Raw genomic sequence first — 20,501 nt, 5'->3', positions numbered from 1 at the left:
TCGCCAGAGATATTTCTTTTAAGGAGAGCTATAGAATTACTTCATACCTTTGTTAGGCAAAACGTTCATCCCTTGACCGCGGCTACGTTCGGCGACTGGCTATCGCCTCGAGCCCAAGCTCATTATCACAAATCTTGAACAAATACAATCGGATCGAAAGACGACAATTGTTTAATTACGCCTATGATAGAATCTAGACTACGGTGTTAAGGGATTTTCCCGGGGTTCCAAAGGGAGGACTCCGATGTCCTTTCATCTCCGACATATATATATATTTTCTCTATGTATATATATATTTATTAAATTTGTCATATTTTTCATTTGAAATATTTTGTATTCCATTTTAATAGAATATTAAATTAACTTCTCTTTAATATATATTCTCAATTTCACGATATTTCACAATTTTGGAGTGTACACCATGGATCATGATGATCGGAACGGTACAACCGTTGATCTCGTTTTATTCAAAAATAAATAAAATACTGAATACTGTTTCTACTAGTTTACAATTTTCCTGTTTAAAATTATTTACTTCAAAACTTGGGATGAATTTCACTTTCAGTCGAATAACATAGAATAAACGGTACATTTTTCTAACTTTCATAAGGTATCATAAGGTATTCATAAGGTATCATGCAGTAAAATCATACCGTTTAATGAGAAGGATGTTACAATTGAAAAAGTGTTTTCTTTAGAAAAAAGTGTTTTGTTAATTGTTAAACAATCTACGTAAACGATATTTTATTACAGATTCTCATACTCCAAAGACTATTAGTTATATTACGAAAGGAAAAATCTGTCTACCGTTAAGTGATCAAATTAGTAATGATTTTCTACTTTAAACATTCTATTGGAAACTCTATTTGTAATTTTTTTTTAAACTTACTCAGAAGTCAGGAGTTACAACATATTTAGTTTAAACGTAAATTTTGCATAGAAAATTACAAAAGTGTTTAAACAGTCAATTGACTATTCTATTAATAATCTTCGATATTCTATGGGACTACACAGGATGTCCCGTAGGATCGGGGACACATTCGTCGAATTGTTGGATTCTGCATATAGAGACAATAAAAATAGTTCACACAAACATACACGTCTTATCTGACCTTGTTTTCTAGTTATAGCGAGTTTCTTCCTAAACAAACCATATCTGGGGACATTTTACCACTGACTATCCTGTTCCATCCTTGTTCCTGTACAATTCTCTTGCGCAGTATTTCGACGCCATCAACGAGCAAATTATTCCAATAAAACTTGCTATAACTCGAAGACAAGATCAAATATGGCATATATTTATATGGACTTTTTTTTTAGTTGTTTTCGTGCCAGAATCTATCGACATCCTGTAAGTTTGCAATAAGTACCTCCTAATATATAAATACAGGGTGGTTGGTAACTGGTGGTACAAGCGGAAAGGGGGTGATTCTACGCGAAAAAAGAAGTCGAAAATATAGAATAAAAATTTTTTTTTAATTTTTTTTTTTAATTTTTCCATCGAGACAACGATCTACAGTGAGATCCGTTATAACGAGACGTATAAAGTGCACGCGTACCGAGCGAAAATTCAAAGTCGATTTTCTCGAAAACAAAGCCTCAAACGAAAAATTTTTATTCTACATTTTCGACTTCTTTCTTCGCGTAGAATCATCCCCTTTCCGCTTGTACCACCACCCTGTGGTTACCAACCACCCTGTATATTTTCTTGTTGGTTTAAAATTTGACCAATATAATAATAACACACGTATCTCAACACAGTGTCAACGAAATTTCAAAATGTTTTACATAACCCGTAAAATATGGACATTAAAGTTCTCTACAATACATGTTCAAATACTTTCGCCATCCACTGTTGGTATAACCATCAGGCTGAAACTTGACGACGTCATCGCACACCGCTATAATTTAATTCCTTCATGCTGATACGTCTCCATCCATGTTCCCGAACTGTTCCTCGCGTTTCTTATTTAATCAGTAGCAGGCATACGGTGAACGAAGAAGTGGGTAGAACAATCTGAAACGATCGCTCATGAATAAAACAAATCATCACGTTCAAATTGCCGGGCCAATAGGACGGCGCGTCATAAATTTTCATAAGCTCATCTTTATTAAACCGCGCACGAGCCACGTCGACGTCGACAAAGTGGCTTATTCCGCGCGACGGAAACTTCTCCTCGCGAGCGTATCGCCGCGAACGACCGAGCGTGCGCGGATCGCGACCGATCTCTTACCGATATTACGTTTACTGAACGCCGCAAGGCAAGTCTCCTCCTCGCGACGAGAGATTCCGCTTAGAATCAAACGCTGTGCCAAAGTTTTGCCAGCGTGCACGTTTCGAAGGACCAGGAATTTTCTAAAGTCTTGCCGGATTACGTTTTGCATAACGAGACTATGTTTGCTAGAGATGCCCGTGGGGAATAAAGATATTCATTTTGGTTCGATAGTAGCTTGGTTCGTTCATTTGTACGTTGCTTTTAGATATCGGATTTCTGAAGATCTCCTTTTTGGCGGGAGTTTTGAAATTGTGAAGATTTTATAGATGTCGTTATTCTTTTAGAATGTACAGTAAACTATCAAACGACGAATCGATTATATCGAAAAATACGCTGTATATTTCATTCGACATTTGTTCCGAAGAGTTGTACGTTTTTATTTTTTGTACTTGACAGCAAAAGTGTTAAGGAATATTGACGATAAAGAAAAATCGTTCATTCCAAATTCTTCGAGGTTTTATTTGTTATTTTATTACTTCATTTTTAGTACAGAATTATTACCAAGCATTGATAGTAATGTTGTTGAAAACAGATCGGAATGTAGATGGAAAAAGGTGCCGTAGAATGAAATTAAATGGTTTGTAATACTTTTCTTATTTTTGTGCATCGGTGTATTTGGAAAGTGCGACTGCACCTGTTTGTAGTCCCTTTTACATCACTCTCTATGGCAGAAGAATTTGGTTATACATATCTTAAGACTGTAAGTCGTTAGGTGCATATCTTCTTTTATAATTTCAAAATTTTTCTTCAAGTACATTTATATATGAAATATCATTTTTGTATTCTCTACATTAGTAATTAACAAACTTGTTATTATTGTTCAAGACTATTTATTACTCCTGCTAACTTGCAACTTGTGACACGTAAAGTGTAACTAACAATATTAAAGCAATTCCTTGAAAGTATTCCAAAGGAGCGTTTAGACGATCAACAATTATTGTCAACGTTTAAGGTATCCTCAACATTATGGTACGTAAGAGACCCTCTTGACGATCAATATATATATATATGTATATATATATAATATATATATGTATGTCGGGTTATGGTTGGAATTTTGGGCGCGTAACAACTCTTCACGTGAATTAATCATTGTTTTACACAACCGAGATTATATTTACACGTATACACAAGTCTACTACAAAGATTAACAAATAATAAGTCTAGTGAATAATAAGCTTAACAAATAATAAAGTTAGTGGATAATAAGTTGAACGAATAATAAGTCTAACAAATAATAAGTCTAATGAATAATAAGTTTAACGAATAGTAAGTTCAATGAATAGTATGATTTACGAACAATAAGTTTAATGAACGCTATTAACAATATTTTTGAGTTCAAACGAATCCACGGCCAACGGGATAACTCTTTACTAAGCGTAGACTGATCTTAAGCACAGAAATACGATGGTTGAAAACTCGACGTGTCACTCTCCAAAGCAGTCGCAAGAATGCCAGCCTCGTGGAGATTTTTCTCGCTGTACGATTGCATTTGTTTTTCTATACCCGTTTGGAAGCACCGAGGTTTCAAACGCCGTTGCTAGGCAGACTCGTTGGAAGCATCGAGAAAGTTCCAAACGCCGCTGTTAGGCAGTTTCTGCCTGGAGTTTGATTAGTAATACAATGTATGACCCATTGTATCACACGTGGCTAGGCCCGCTCCCGAGGCCGCATGCTGCCACAACCACATTTCTCGGAAAACCCATACAACCACTCCAGACCTCCGTTAGGCAAAACGTACATCCCGTGACCGTGGCTACGTTCGGCGACCAATTGTCACCTCGAACCCAATCTCGCTATCACAAATCTCGAACAATTACAGCTATGATAAAATCCAGGCTAGAGTACTAAAGGATGTTCCCAAAATTTCCAAGGAACGGCTTCGGCTTTCCTTTCATCTCTATTTCATCATATATATATGTCGGAGTCAAGTTGGACTTGCGGGGCGTTCGATGAACCTTTACTTACTTTACCATCGCGGATGTAGCTAAAGTTTATTGGTACAAATGTGGACACTACAAGAGGCTATAAGTAATAGCGGCGATAGGATGGTCGAGATGATAGTAACCACGGATTTAGGCTCAATAACGAATCCACGGTCCACGGGAGGACGAGTATCAACGTAATACACGATTCGGGTAACTCAATCAGCAATTCGTACAACGACTAACTCTAGCTCTAGTGACTTGCTGTCACCTTGAACCCGAACACATCGTCATAAAGCCGGGTCGGAACATTAAAGTTATTTCTTATTTATTTCTTTTTTTTTCTGTTTATTGTTTACAATGCAGTTATCGTAAAAAGTCTGGACTAGGTTATTGAGGTTTCTCCGACATATATATACAGATAAATATTGTCAATACAATGTTAAAAATCTTAAATATTGACACTAATATTGATTATCTGAACGCTCCTCACGACTCAGTTTATGAAATCAATTTCAAAAACTGATAGAAAAAGCAACAGATAATTAACGCGTGTGATGTTAAGTTCCTTATAACCTTATTCGTTTCCGGATTAATCATAAACAGTCATCCTTCCAATAAGAATCTATCATTGGAATGCGCGTTTATAAAGGACTGCCGAAATATTTGAGGGGAAAATAGCAACGCGGCTGCGGTGAGCCGATAAAAATTCGACTGCCACGGATTCGGATGCTTAATCCCCGCGACCATGTCGATTGATAAACTGTAATATACGGGATAGGCGCTGGAAAAGTTGAGCCACGGATAGAAGTCGAGCAGGAGGAATGGATGAATCGATGGAGAAAGAGAGAAAGGATGAAAACATCGATGCGTCAAAGAGAGACGAGACGCACGGAATCGCAGAATAAAATTCACCGGTTCAAGCCGCGTGTTAACTGATTTCAACGTGTAAAACTCAATTTTCAGCGATCGCGTTTCTCGTCTCCTCCATCCTCCAAAAACCTTTAAACGGCGAGGAATTTCATTTGGCTACGTTCAGACAATTAAAAAGCGGAATAACCGGTCGCATTAAACCGATAACGACGAGGATTGTAACAAATCTGTACCGCTTGTAGCTTATAGCTTGCACCTGTGAGCGACCGAGCTTGTGTGCCAGTTTTCTTCCTTTTTTCGGCTGTGCTTAATCTTTGGATTTCCGAAATTGTTTACATTAACGTTTATGACGGTTGACTGCCTAGTGGTTGATATTATGTTTGATATTAATAATAACGAAATTTTGTTTTGTCGTTGACTGTCATCGACTATGTTAAAGAAAATGATATTTAGTCTGATATAGGTGCATTACGTGCTAGAAAGATTTATTGTAGAAATATTAGAAATTTGTTAGTAGCTATTGTCACTATATGGTCATAATATTCGTGTAATTTTCAGAGACGAGTAATTTAGATTATTTATAAAACCACAAGTAAATTTTCGCTTTATCGTTAATCAAGTATTATTAAGTATCAAATTCAGAAGATTTATGATAGAATTATTAAAACTTCGTTAGCAACTACATATTGTGATTGGCCATAAAATTTACAGAATACGTTCATAGTATGAAAATATTATCTCGTGAAATGTATACGGAAATTTTTTGTAGAAGGTTTCTCGTTAAACTTCAGGTAGCTGCTGTACATACAATGTCGTAACTCGATAAAAAAATGTGCAAATACGTTATGCGGGTAAGTGGTTCAATATTGTTTGAAGTTTGAAATATGATTAACCCAGACTACTAATATTTTGTTGAAAATTTGAAGGCTACGAGATGAAATTGTGACAACATATTCTATACTGTGTTTAAATCGATTTTACCGTTTAAATAACTCTATTAGGAAAGAAACCAATGTATTTTTTGTTTATTTTTAAATGAAAGTATTAATAAACATTTCGAAAAAGATGGAAACAGAAACAGAAAACGCGAACAGTTATTAACCAGCTTTGATGTTTCATTCTCAAAGGTTATTTCAAGAATGAAAATAAATGTATTTTGCACTGCGAAGAAAGGAATATATCGTTTTGCTTCAATTAATATTTTATAAACACAGATGTAAATAAGAATCAAACGTACGATTGCACGACATTAACACGAAAATCGCTATTGATTAGCAAGACACATCAACGTTTTCGGTTCATTGCGCTATCGTGATTAATCGATGGCGATTAAAATTCAATTTTCTCATATCTTTTTCTACATAAATTATTATTCAAACACCGAAGACATGATATAATGAATCAAATGTTTAGAAACCAAAGACTTTGTACAATGATGCTGATAAATGGCGCGAGTTAGTTTTTAGTAATAATCATAAATTCCATCGAACGAGATTTTAACAAATCATCGAAGAATTTGCAAGAAATTTTTGATAGATCCTCTATGAACGTTTAACGAACGATTTTTTAAAAATACTCTGTTTCGATATATTAGATAAAAACAGAAATTATATATCAGTAATTAATCAGTAATGTGTTTTTCCTTATTTCTTAGTATTTTTTTTAACACACACACACACATACATAATAAATGCTTAGATAAAGACATTTTCCATACAAATACTATATAGGTAAATACAACAATTAAATATATAGATAAACGTAAGTGCCAATGATGTAAAAAGTAATATATAAAACAGTATAAAAATAATTCTAGAAAAAAATAATTATTCAAATTAATGAATAGAATCACGTGAATCCGTAAGTAACAGGAAAGGATCCGAGGACGTGTGATTCCATTTCGTCGTCGCGGACATATGGTAGGGGAAGAGCGACACGAATACCTCATTATGCAAATCCGCCTTAAATCGCGGCCGAAACAGCGTTCATGGGGTGCCATCGAATCACGGTTAACCGCGGGTATTCCACGTATATCTTGAATCGCTGCTGGATGCTCGATCGAACCGATCAATGCCTAGCCACCAACGGCTGTTTTATCGTTTACCATCCCATTCAACGCGTTCTCATGGCCCATCATCCAATATCATCGAAATTGCTCGATGCTCTTGGAGAATCAACGCTGATCACTGAGAAAATGTCGTTGAATAGAGGACCCTTTACTAACAGGGCCTCGTTTTTAACTTAATATATCAATTTAAAATCATAAAATTGTTCGATGTTCTAATGAAACAACGCTAATAGTGGATGTCAAGTTCCCACAGAAAATATATTTAACATAACGTACAATAGATCGAAAAAATTAAAAAACCAGGAAAAAAAATGGAAAATACAAAAGAACGCGCTAAGGAAATAGAGAAACGCGTATATAATATAAATATAAAACACAGTATAAACACATAATTTAAAACATACAGAAACATTCGAACGAATTTCAGCAATTAAAATTTCAAGCAAGTATTAACAATCAAACGCTGAGTTTTCGACAAAATCGGACAGAAAATAGTGAGAACGTTTGAAAATAAAAAGATGAAGTAAAGAACAAAGCAGGATAATCTCAACATAGAGAATGGAAGAAAAGGAAAGTACGAAATGTATAAAGAATGAAAAGTGAATGTATCAAGACTGAAATGGCAGGGATGTCAGCTATGACACGTTACGCACAATTGCCCGCACACGTTTCGCGTAATTGCACGGTCGTAATGCTAAAATCACGAAGACGAAATCGGGGGTTAGAATCGTAGCTTTGCCCCGTAATTTTTCTATCCCATGTTAGGGGGAATGGACGGCGGCACAGTGAACGCAATTACGATGTCAAAGAAGACGCGAGTCCTTGGCGGGAAAAAGTCCCGTGGAATCGAGAGGAAATAAAAGAGGAGCCGGCACGGAAGTAGGACGTTGTCGCGGAGGAAACAGCTCCCAGAACTTTCATTAAGCGAATCAGATCTGGTTTGCTCGCCGCGATCCCGACGAAAAGTTCGGAAAATCTTGACGGAGGCAGACCGACTGAGAAGTGCTGGCAACATGAAAACGAAGATGCGATCGGCGAATCGGAAATCCGTTGAAAGAGTTTCGATTTAGGTTTAAACTTGACTCGACCGGTGCTAAATTCTTTATTTTCGACTTTTTTCTTTATTGACACCGTAAATCGATTTGGCGCGTAACGAGACGTACGTCTTAAAACATTCGACCCGAGTGGGAGATAGACGTGTCCGAATTATGAGATTCGATCTGTTTATTTAGGAGTAATTACCGTTAAGTCAGAATTGAAATCAATCATTATAGGAAAGGACAAGAGTTATATCAATAAAAAAATATCGAATTTTTATATTTTGTTGAGAAAATATTTTAAAGGAACGTTAGTTTTTAGTAACGTGGACTATAATGCAGTGTAATAGAGAAAAGTGAGCTAAAAATAACGCATCTAAAATAAGGAAAAAATACTTTTATTTCATTATTCGCTTGTTATCATGTACATAATGTAAAAAATTCAAATTGCAATATAAATATCTAATGTAGTCGTGTGACGAAGCTTTGAATATTTTCAAAGCTGTATATTTAATAAAAATATATATATTAATAAAAATAAATATATTAATAAAGCTGTATATTTACAGAGGCTTGAACGGCATACTATAGACTATGGAAGTTTAAGTGTATTACATGTATAAATAATAACGAAAATTGATAGTAACTATTTTCTATAACTAATCCTTTTGACGCTTTAACCCTCTTTCCAATTCTCCTTCTTAAAAACTGTCCCCACATCTCTTACGCAATACCGTTCATGATATACCGCACACAATATATGTCCGTAACATCATTATCCTGAATTCTCAAATCTTTATTAAGAAACCAAGAAAACGCGTTGCACAAGTTCACCGCGAAATTTCCACACAAAGCAAACTCGTCCTGATGCAAGCCAGTCTTCGACGAACTATTCATAAACCGCAAGAACGCGTGACCACCATGTTCCTTTCTTCGTTAATTCCCAGGCAAGCTCTGCGACTCCATCGAGACCTCTCTAAGAAGCAATGAAACTCAAGCAAAGAACGTCCGCACGTCATTCTAAGGTGGAAACTGGGGATTTGCATGGAAAGAACGTAGGAGCCAATCCGATGGTTTCTCTGACCTATCGAGGAGGCGAAAGAAGACGCGAGAGAAAAAGCCGAGAAGGTGATAGTAGAAAGAAAAAAAAAAAAAAAAAAAATAAAAAAGAAGTACATCCGTATCGTTCCCATCGAACGAGCACGAATAATGGCCTAATCACCAATCTCTTTCGTGAGATTGCATCTCTCGGTAGTCACGGAACAAATCCATTCCGATGGCTGCCTAAGTATCCGAGTAAAGGAACAAGAGTAGCAGATGAGACGGATTTCGAATCAGGCAAATTTCCTGACGCTATTCGCGGATTGCGGCTATCGAGCGGTTGAATGGCAGCGAAGAGCTTCCTTAAGAAGCCCCGTTCAATCAACTTTCCTGGTTATTCTCACTGTTCGAGCGGGAAACGCGCCGCCTTCCTGGCCGTATCGTAAGCCAACCCTCTTTACGGAAGCTGTAAATGCGAGTATCCGCCCCTGTAATCCCTGCCTGTCTTTATATATAGGGATTCACACCTTTGCCTTTCGTTTCCCCGGTACCGTTAACAATCGTTTTCGCCATCAAATATATGTATAATATAGGTGGCAAATTTATCAAAATATTATGGAAGTAGATAAAGGATTTTTATGCGAATTCATGTTTCAACGAAGTAACTACTATAAATAAAGTGACGCTGTATGCATTTGTTTCGTTTCCTAGATCTAATGATGAATACTTTCCTTTACTTTCATCGTATTGTATTTGTACACATTTCCTCTAATAATGTTACCGTAATCATTCCAATCATTGCGGTTGTCTACCTGTTAACACCCAGAACTTGAGAAATTAAAACGAAAAATTTCTCACAAAAAATTAATTATATCTCCACCATAAAACACGAGCAGATTATTAAATGTTCAGACTGGAAGTTCATTTTGACGTTGCAGCCATCGAATTGGATTTATCACAGGTCTCGAAACTGGAAAATCGTTCAGGCCGTTGAAAATTTGCGTTGAATCGTCCATAATTACGGGATAGGAGGAATTAACCGGCGAATTAGTCGGGTGACAATCGTCGGATAATAGACGGTCAGGTCGAATGATTTGCGACTAATTGGACGGCATGAAATTTCGTGGTTATCGCCGCGTGGGCGGATCTTCTTTTCGCGGGAAAATTGCTACGTGCGTGAAAATTAACCGGGGCGATCGTGCGTGAACAAGTTAATTTTATTAGACGGAGGAAAAAATTGGAATGTTACCTCGTAGGTGGGGGATGAGTAAATTGAAATGTGAGAATATCGGGGGAAACGAACACGTCCCGCGATGCTTTTTGGCGGGTAATTTCCGCGAAACACTTAACGCCACGTATTTTTCATTAGGATAATGGGACCGCTAAATCGAGAGTGTTTATCGTTGCGTTTTAATTACTTCCTGCAAATGGTGCAATTAACGGCCTGGTAACTGTTCCGGTCACTTATCGTGCTTTCGATTCGTTTGGTTATTTCTTCAGAATGGGATAGGAAAAGTGGTTAAAAAGGATGGAAATATTTTTATTCGTTACAGATATTTTTATGTTACAGATTACGGATGTTCATACAAATTGGTATTTTTATGGACTCAATTAAACAAATAGAAATTAAGAATAGATTTATCTCATTCGCTACATATTATAATGAATATTCCTTCCAAAATTGATTATTTATTGGAGATATATCGAGTCACCTATTTTTATCTACTTTTGTTTAAAAGATTTGCATACACAAACTTGTTTGGGAGACTTGTTCGCAGAGAAACATATTTTTTACTTCAGTTTAAAAGCTACTAATGAAATTATTAAACAAATACATACAAACGATGAGATCAAATATTGCTAATTAGAACAGAAAATTATATAGAAAACAAAGAAGCAATCACATCCATCAAACTATACGGAACGATTGAAATTCCCATTCACACGTGAGTATATCATTAAAAACACGCTCGCGTCCCATTTTTCATTCGACACCTTCCCTTTTCACGCAAGCCCTTCAAAGGGCCATTGTATATACCAATCATGCATTTACTGTAAAACAATGCCCCTGAAATACGTGATAAACTCTATGAATATCGAATACAATTCCACTAATCACTATCGCGTTCCATTATTACCAGTCATTAGCAATATATAATTCCTGAAATTCGATGTAACCTCCAATTTTTCACAAAACGTCCAGCCTTTCACTTTCCCTAAGAATCACACAAAAAAACAAAATATATATCTAGATTCCGTCTTTTTAAATTATGTTTACAGAAATATACAAATATGATCGCATAAGAATCCACAGTCTACTCGTAGCAGTACTAATGAAAATTCAAAATTGTAGAACTGTACACTTTTATGGCCCTATACAGGGAGTCTCGGTTTTTCCTGATCAAACGTTACCGGTATTTTCTAACGCTCAAGATACGAAAAAGTTATCATGTATATATAATGTATCATTGAAAGCATCGTTGATAGGTTATAACAAAACAACGATATTAGGTATATCCATAGCATTACTACGGTACAAAGTATGAATAAATGCTTCTTTTTTTTGCTGCTGCCAATCTTACATTTTCAATTACAATCTCGAACATTTTGTAATGGAGTTGTAGTTAGAGATAGAAGAAGTGTTACGATGCCTTCTGATTATTACTACATATAAATATTTCTGATCAATTCGTACCTTCTAGCATAGTAACCTACATCCGTGTTATAACGTCTCATTTCGTATATCGTCTTTTTGTTACAATTCTTTGAAAATGCTTCTAATGACATATATTTATACGACATTTTTTCCTTATCTTGACTTACAGAATACACTGACAACGTTTGGTCGGAAGAAACTTGTAAATTGTAACTCATCTAATAAATACAATCTAAATAATATAACCGCCTTATCGTTGCCGAACCCTTTGATTAGTACCTCATTTTAAGAGAACAGATCCGAGATTCGCAGACAGTCGATGGTACAATGACATCGTACCATGTGGATCGTACACGGGTCGATTATAATTGCGGCGAGTGAACTAACCAGCAAATTAGTCGACTGACAAGCGTCGGGTAATAGATGCAGGAGGAAACTGAAACCGGATGATTCATGCTTGATTGGACGGCGCGAGACGCTTGGTTGCCCGTCACTAACAATAGACTGCATAATTCCCTCGAATGAGATATGCCGTGTCTGAATGGATCCGAAGGCTTCGTTCCGCGGGAGAATATCATACGCCGTCATTCAATCCTCGATCCACCTACCAATTATTAAAAAAGAATCGTAGGGTGTAGTGTGACAGATTTGGACCCCTGGCCTCGCTAATCACGAATATTGTTCGACGATCGACGGCCGTCAGACATCCAGCTCGGAATGCACAAGCTGGAAACAAGCGAAGACACTAATGACGTCCAATCTAACCATGATGGACGTTCGCTGTCACTGATTTTGTGACTTGTTGACTCTGTTCAACGGAGAGGTGAGATATGCGCTAGTATGCTAAAGGATGATTAGCGGTGATTTGGTTTACGTTGATTTTATTTATTAGGTGTATATATGATGGCTCGTGGAGGATGATTTAGGGGTTGGTTTGATTTGATGAATTTGTGGTCGAAGCGAGTGTTACGATAGAGGGATTAAATTACGTACAATATTTGGTAGGATGAGAGTAATATTGTTGCGGTGAAAGTTGGGTTCTGTGTGAGTTCAGTTTCTGGCGTAGAAAGTGTGTTAAAACATTATGAGCTTCTTAGAAGCTAGATCGATCGATTTTAGTTTTTATAAAGTTATCAATTTCGCATTATCCACCTACGTAATTAGTATTCGACATCCCAGCAGAGAGATTTCGTGTTTATAAACTTATGTGTAATAAAGAGATAGCACAAATAATTGTAAATTTCAAAGAAAATTTTAAAGATTAATATTTGTCATTGGTTGTGAAATGCATTCTTCTATGCACTTTAATTTATGGAGTTGATTGAGTTCGTGCGAGTCGCATAGTTTTAGAATATCTACGGTAGCTGCGAAAAGTATTTACACACCGTCGTATCTTATATTACAGTATTTACATAATAATTAATTACGGATTAATAATTAAATTCGAATATATTAAATTTCGTATCATAGCAAAGTGTTTACTACTAGTAGTAAAAAAAAGAAAAGAGAAATATAATCGAGATTGCAGACGAAAGGGAGTAGAGGGGTGATATAAATGAACAAAGTGAGAGTGTAAATAGAAACAGTGAAGATGCAAACGAGCGAGCCAAAAACAGCCAAACGAAAATGAAAAATAAAAATGATAATCAACGATATGTACCTACGTGTGTAAATGAATCTTTCCGATGCTCAGAAATACATAACTATATTCGCTAGAGAAACTCATAAGGCTAAGAAAATATTGTAAAGCACAGTTTTATTGGAAAAATAAACTTTTAATTATTTATTCCATTGACGTAGTAACAAAAATTCAGTGAATGTAATTTTTGTATTTTGTTTATAATTATAAACTTTACACTGCAGTTAAGCTCCAAGATATGAATGAAAAAGAAAATAGACCGATGTGGACTTTGGTTCATGAAATTTATCTTATCTTTTTATCATTATACTTTATATATATAATAAATGAATATATATGTATATATAATTATAAACAAAAAATTATATTTATAAAATAATTTGTTATATATAATAAATTATAAATAATTAAAAATTATAATTATAAAAAAATTACATTCACTGAATTTTGTTACTAGGTCGATGGAATAAATAATTAAGAGTTTATTTATATATATTATCTGTATATAGATATATATATAAAGTTTAATGATAAAAAGATTATATATATATTCATTTTGTCTTATTTATCACTCGAAGAAATTTATCAACGTGCTGACGAGCGTAGCAACGACTACCGTGTTAAACAAACTCGATAGCCTCAAAGAGAGTCAGCTAGTTTTCGTTGGTTACAACCAAATTGAGAGCTGCATGCGAGCATCGAGCAAACTGAAAATAAAAGGGGTGAAATAGGCTTTTCTATTGCGTTCTGCTTCTGTTCAATTCAATTTCACCGCTCGTGATTGTTATCGAATCAGACAGAAAAACGGGAAACAACAACGAGGAAGGAAAGATCGTGGTCAATGGCAGTTATACACACGAGAGACACGTTATTTTGTGGCTGACTCGCGCTAAGAATCCGTAATATCGTTCTCGTATAACTGTCTCGACCGGCAGTCTTCCACGTGGACCGTTTTCGTAATGGAATGTGGCCGCGGGCATGTGGAAAACCGGGAAAACCGTATTCTCTTCTGGCTGTACGGAAAATCGCGAATTACAGCGATGAAGGCTGTTGTAGAAATCGGTGTACAGCCGCAGAAAATGGAGAAATATTAGTTGTTACGGTTGTCGATTGTGGCCGAGCTCTCTGGCTTTCGTTGAGCAGTGTTAACCATTTCGTGATAAACGTGCGGTGACTACAGAAAGTATTGGCATGTACTCTTATTTTTCAATTAAGCCTCTTTTTATCTGGACATTTTAGTTTCATACTCTCAAATTTTTGCAATCTAAGAAACGAACTACGGTTTTTTATGTACAGTCATATTGTTCAGACTATAATTAAAAAAATAAGACCTCGATAGGAAATTGTTTTATTTTAAATAAATCGTTAAATTTTAAAGCACTATACTTTACACACCTTATTTTTTTATAATATGTTCTTTCTATGCAATTGTGTACTTTCAAATTTCCTATAAATGCATAAAAATTCGCATCCTACTAGTGAGAATACCGAGGAAAGATGCAAGATTTAATATACTTGGAGGTAATTATTTAACACGTAAGTGCTGTGATAAATATAGTGGTGTGCAAATATTTTCTGTAACGTTTGATATTTATTTGTTAAAGAAACATATGCGTATGTTATTTATAACATAGTATCCTCCCGTGTAATACTACGATGTTAAGTCAAAAAGGCATATGAGCAACTTCCGCTTAAATCAAATAGCATTGCTGCCAGGTAGCACAGAAATAGTTTATCTATACGCATGTTAAATAAGAAAGTCGTATCTGCAGTGAAACTGAAGACATAACACTTTAGATATATTTCAGATGTGTGTAAAATCGATGCCTAGTTATTGAATAGTAAAAGTCATTTTTCTTAAAATCTGCTTTTCGCCAGATACACCTATTTGAACTAACACGGTAGAATACATCACAATGAATTATATAAAATATTTAAATATTCACGCTTATATGTATTTGTTTCCTACAAAAAAAAATACAGATTTTCTTCTATTTCTTACCAAATTTCTATATATTTTTGCATGTCTTTATTATATATTCCTATTTATTCATCATCTCATTGTTATGATAAGGAGTGCTTGCCGGGTTAAGGTAAGGAGCTTAATTCGTTTTCCATACGATAAAAATTTCAAATATCAAGCATGGGTTGCGTTAGCGCGATGTGGACCGAATTTACGACGAGGGCGTGACTTTGTCGCTGTTATTAAGATTTAGAACTTGCGTGTTCCTTTTCCTTGGATCTACTCAAGGCAATTATTCACGAACAAAGCCAGCCACAAATTTTAACTCGAATTTAAAATTAAATTACTCGAACAGCTTATTTTTCCTTATATCACAGCATCAATCTTCGTTTTTAACTAAAAATGATAACTATAAGACTGAAGAGTTTCGGTCAACAGATACTTACAATAAATTCCGAAAAAAATATTAAAATCTTCAAACTTTACTCAATCATTTCGTCATTATGATACTCAGCCAATCAAATAATGTACAAGAGTAGCGTAAACGTGACATCATTAAGCCACGTGATCAAGGAAAATTATAGTCTCATCAAAGTTCAAAAAGAGATACATTACAGAAGCTCACTATATAGACACGTAGATCGATCATATGTAAATCAGATATAGAAAGTTCTAGTAAAATGTGAATAAATATAATTTGTCACAGTACTATAAAATACTTCGATAGAATAGCAGTTAAGAATTGTAAAAGAAAAAATAAGAACATCGATAAAATATGAATAGAAAATAGAACTATTCTTACAAAGACTTCACTAAAAATCACGATTTGCGACTAAACCTGTCTCGTCAAAAAGGAAGGAAGAAGGAAAAAGAAAGAGCTACGTTGTAGTTATGACGCGGTAGATAATCTTCCTGCAGCCACGAATCAAAAGCAAACTTCATCTGCTCGAATAATCCTGGGCAAGTCTTCGTCCTTTTCTTCTGGTAAGCCATTGCAATCAGCCTGCAGCTTTACACGAAACTTTGTGGCAGCTGCATTAACGTCACAGACCGGTTCGCCCGTGCAAAGACACTGCTAACAATTTCCCCGTTTCGTCTCTAGTCGATGTCGCATGGAAACGAGTCTTGTGTTCATACCAGAGACTATGGTTTCACGTGAAAGCAAATGGGTTACAACATTTCGACGTGGATCCCGCGGCCGTTTGTGTTCAACGCGGCTCCCGCATCCTGGGAATCATCGCTTTAGATGTAACCACTTTATGGTGCTGCGGTATACACTGATTTCCATAACCACTTTTATTCTTCATTCGTTTAGCTAGATTCTGCATTGTGGTTCGTTTTGGGTTTCTTATGTTTTAAGTCTTTCTTGTGTTTTTGTTGATTTTTTGCACAGCTCGTGTTCGCTTGACATAGTTGTAATTCAGTGGTATTTGGCTTTTAGTGAGTTTGTGTTGTTTAGAATTAGAAAATCTTTCACGAATAAATGACATATTTGTGACTCTTCGAGTTCGAATCATGTTGTCAGCACGTAGAATCTTTTAGATTTGTAACAATGCGATCGAAACTCGAAGAATCACAAATATAGTGTATATATTTCTTTGCCATTTAGAGGTTTCCAGCTTCGATATCATTTTTAGTTTCTTTAAATATCTATGTATAATTAATCTTCGAATATTCAAGACTGTAATACTTTTTACACCGATATACTTTTTCTCCAATTCAATGCATCACGAATTCTATGTATGTTCATTTAACATTCAGATAGAAGAGTAGATATACACATCCCTCTTCTTCCATTATTAATTTCGAATTTTAGAGCCATCGATTCTCTTGAATACCGTTTCACTTTCCATTTTTAGAACCACGTACTACATGAACATACTTCGTCGCTCTTTAACTAACCATTCAACTTGCATATCCACAAACTCCATTTCCTTCTCTCCATCATTAATTACTTGTATTCATACCTAGCACTCCTAATTTACGCAGCGGCTTGTTTTCCATTCTTTCCACCCTATTTCTTTCCACTCTCTCGCAAACCGCCATGAGTACTCGGGTTTTCAGAATGGGTCTGCACGTTTTATTTTTCGTCGTAAGTGTAGAAATCCTCCGTTGTATTCTTCCTCCGCGGTGATCTCGCGTACTCCAGCCACCCCTTGCGTGTGCCCTTTTATTTCTTCGATCGATCTTCGTTCTTGCTCCACCAATCTTGGAGAATCGACTTGAAGAACTTTTTTTCCCCTCGAAAGTCGCAATTTGCCTCATCGAGCGCGTGTTGAGACACGTTTTTCGACCGGGTGTCACGTTGCGCTCGTAAATTCCTGTCTTTCGCGGTTACGTTGATTACGTTGATTACACGTTCGAATACGGTAAGAATAGCACAATTCTTCCTCGAAATGTCTATCCAAAATGAAAAACGCTACTTGTTTTCGAAGTAGCTGATGTTATTGTTTTATTGGGTGACCTACAGGAGGTTGACCGAGGGTTCTAACGTTATAATACGAGTAAAGTAGTTGGATCGCTAAGGGAGAACCGGGCGGTGAAGCGAAATTACATAAGAAACGTACGAATAAAGGAGATATTGCGCGGGATACTGACTTCGAGATTCACGTACTACGAGTTCATAAGTTTCCGCACACTTGGTATATTTATGTGCATATAGTAATGATCGTTGCGTATAGTAAATGATCGTTGTAATAACAAGTTCACACTTGTTGGTAAGTGTGCATGTTACACGTACATACGACGTTATACAATGGACAAAGTTTCCAATCCAAATGTAGTATTATTTAAGTTTAAATTGCTCATTAATAAAAATTTCACTCCAAAAAATTCTACGATATTACATCTTATAAGATACAGTAAGTGCTATTCTTATGTAACAGTTTTTATTTACAGAGAACACTTATCTCAACGATATGATTAGATTAAATTACGCTTCAAGATCTGAAATTAATACTCGAGCCCTGCTCTAAGCACTGCTTATTTGAAATAAAATTTCGAAAGTCATTACGTATTTATAGGGCTTCAGAAAACAAGAAATGTATTCCTAGAATCTGTATTGTAGAACAAAGAATAAAAATAAAATTTTTCAATTTCATATTTTACAAATGGCAGTTATTTAATATATCTAAATATACTAGTAGTTGGAATCATTAACTTGCTACGGATTCCGTTATAAACAAACAGAATTCTCTACTGAAAGTTCACAAGAAAATAATTAAGTTCCAACATTCCACCAATAATACTAAGAAAGCTCTGTTCCTTCTTCATATCAAATTTACTCTCTAAATTACGGACACAATTTACTCAGCCTCACCCTCTGCACGTTCCTCAATATTCCAAGAATCAAATATTTCTCATTCCTCTCTAGGTATCCCTATTTCCTTGTTCGCTATCCCTCATTACATTTCCCTCTCGTATCTCCACTCTCGTTCACTCAATATCCATATTATTTTTCATTTCTTCAAATTACTATCTTCGTCGCGCACTCTTTCTCCCCACTAGATCGCTTTCTGTTTGTTCGCCTCCCTTTTTATTTCAATCCCTTCTATATTCCTCTCCAACGGATACGAGATGTTTTTCTACCACTTTTTTTCGGTCAAACTGTAAGAAAACGATCTACAAGTGAAAATAACAAAAAGATATTGTACGAAGCTTGGCTCTAAACACTTCGTTAAATTTTAGGCAAATATTGAACGCAACCTGAATGTATGTATTAGGTCATCCCATAAGTTCGTGCCGTTTTTCGAGCGGTTATATATGTTAAGATTGTTTACATACCTTTCAGTTTCATGAAAAAATGTAATCCCCTCTCGTTGTACAACTTCTTCCCATTTTTCTGGTAGAACCATTATTCCGTCTCGATAAAAGTTGTCTTGTTCTTCTTTAAAATAATTTTCTAAGCTATTTTTGAGAATGTCAATATTTTCAAATTTTTTACCTACTAAAAAGTGCTGTAATGCTCTGAACGGGTGGTAATCAGATGAGGCAATGTCTGGGGAATTTGGGGGATGTGTTAAAATTTCCTAATTAAATTCAGACAATTTTTTTGTAACGCTTTTCGCGACATGCGGTCTAGCGTTGTCGTGATGGAAGATAACGTTGTTCCTATTCACTAAACCTGGTCGTTTTTCAGCTAGTGCTTCCCTTAATTTTTCTAACTGAGTGCAATATTTGTCTGAATTAATGGTATCACCACTAGATAAAAGTTCAAAATAGAGTATTCCTTTATAATCCCACCATACACACAAAAGAACTTTGCATGGATGTAACCCTGGTTTTGCACAGCGTTGAGGTGGCTGATTTCGTTGGGACCAGCTACGTTTCCGTTCAGGGTTTTCGTAAAGTATCCACTTTTCATCAACTGTTACCAGGCGTTTAAGGAATGGCTCATGTTTATTACGCGCAAGTAATGACATGCACGCTGTCGTTTGTTCAAGGCGGTTCCGTTCCGTAAGTTCATGGGGCACCCAAACGTTCAACTTTGACACCATCCCCATTTTTTTAAACACCTATGAATCGTTGTCTTAGGTATTTTCAGAACATTTGACATCTCTTGAACTGTCAAACTTCGTGATTTTTCAACAAGATCCCGAATTTTATCTTCGTCTGTCTGAGGAGAACGCCCGGAGCGTTTGTCGTCTTCTAAACAGAAATTCCCAGCTCTAAAACGTTGGAACCACTTCCTACAGGTGCGAGATGAAAGCGCATTTTCTCCGTAAGCAGCACATATGTTTTTCGTGGCAATCGTTACAGAACTTCCTTTCCGAAATTCATATAACATGAGATGTCGAAAATGGATACGCATTTCACTCATGATTTTTTACTGTTAGAAGTCACTGTGTTCACTATATTACGATCTTATACCCACGAAAATCTGCTCTAGCCTGCTCTCGATCAGCTAAGCTCAAGTGCATTGGTCCCTTATCGCCGTATGTTTATAAATCGACACATGAAATGTATACACAAAAGTCGGCACGAACTTATGGGAGCAGATCTTCCATTATAGAGAATACGAAGA

At 35.9% G+C, this 20,501-nt stretch overlaps 2 long non-coding RNA genes across 2 annotated transcripts in view; one reads left to right on the top strand and one right to left on the bottom strand.

Annotated features, from left to right (window-relative positions):
- The window catches only part of LOC138185911 (uncharacterized), a 354,662-nt gene that overhangs the window by 251,881 nt on the left and 82,280 nt on the right, over positions 1 to 20,501 (top strand). The window lies entirely within an intron of this gene.
- LOC138185910 (uncharacterized) overlaps positions 19,642 to 20,501 on the bottom strand; it is a 273,083-nt gene continuing 272,223 nt past the window's right edge. Inside the window, exon 2 of the long non-coding RNA XR_011174744.1 lies at positions 19,642 to 20,462. This is a non-coding gene — a long non-coding RNA (uncharacterized LOC138185910). The remainder of the gene's footprint in view (positions 20,463 to 20,501) is intronic.

Source organism: Bombus flavifrons, chromosome 13 (genome assembly GCF_040668555.2).
Source record: "Bombus flavifrons isolate JBK064 chromosome 13, iyBomFlav1_principal, whole genome shotgun sequence".
Lineage (NCBI taxonomy): Eukaryota > Metazoa > Arthropoda > Insecta > Hymenoptera > Apidae > Bombus > Bombus flavifrons.
Note: the sequence above shows the minus strand (reverse complement) of the source record. Positions and strands in the feature narration are given on the sequence as shown.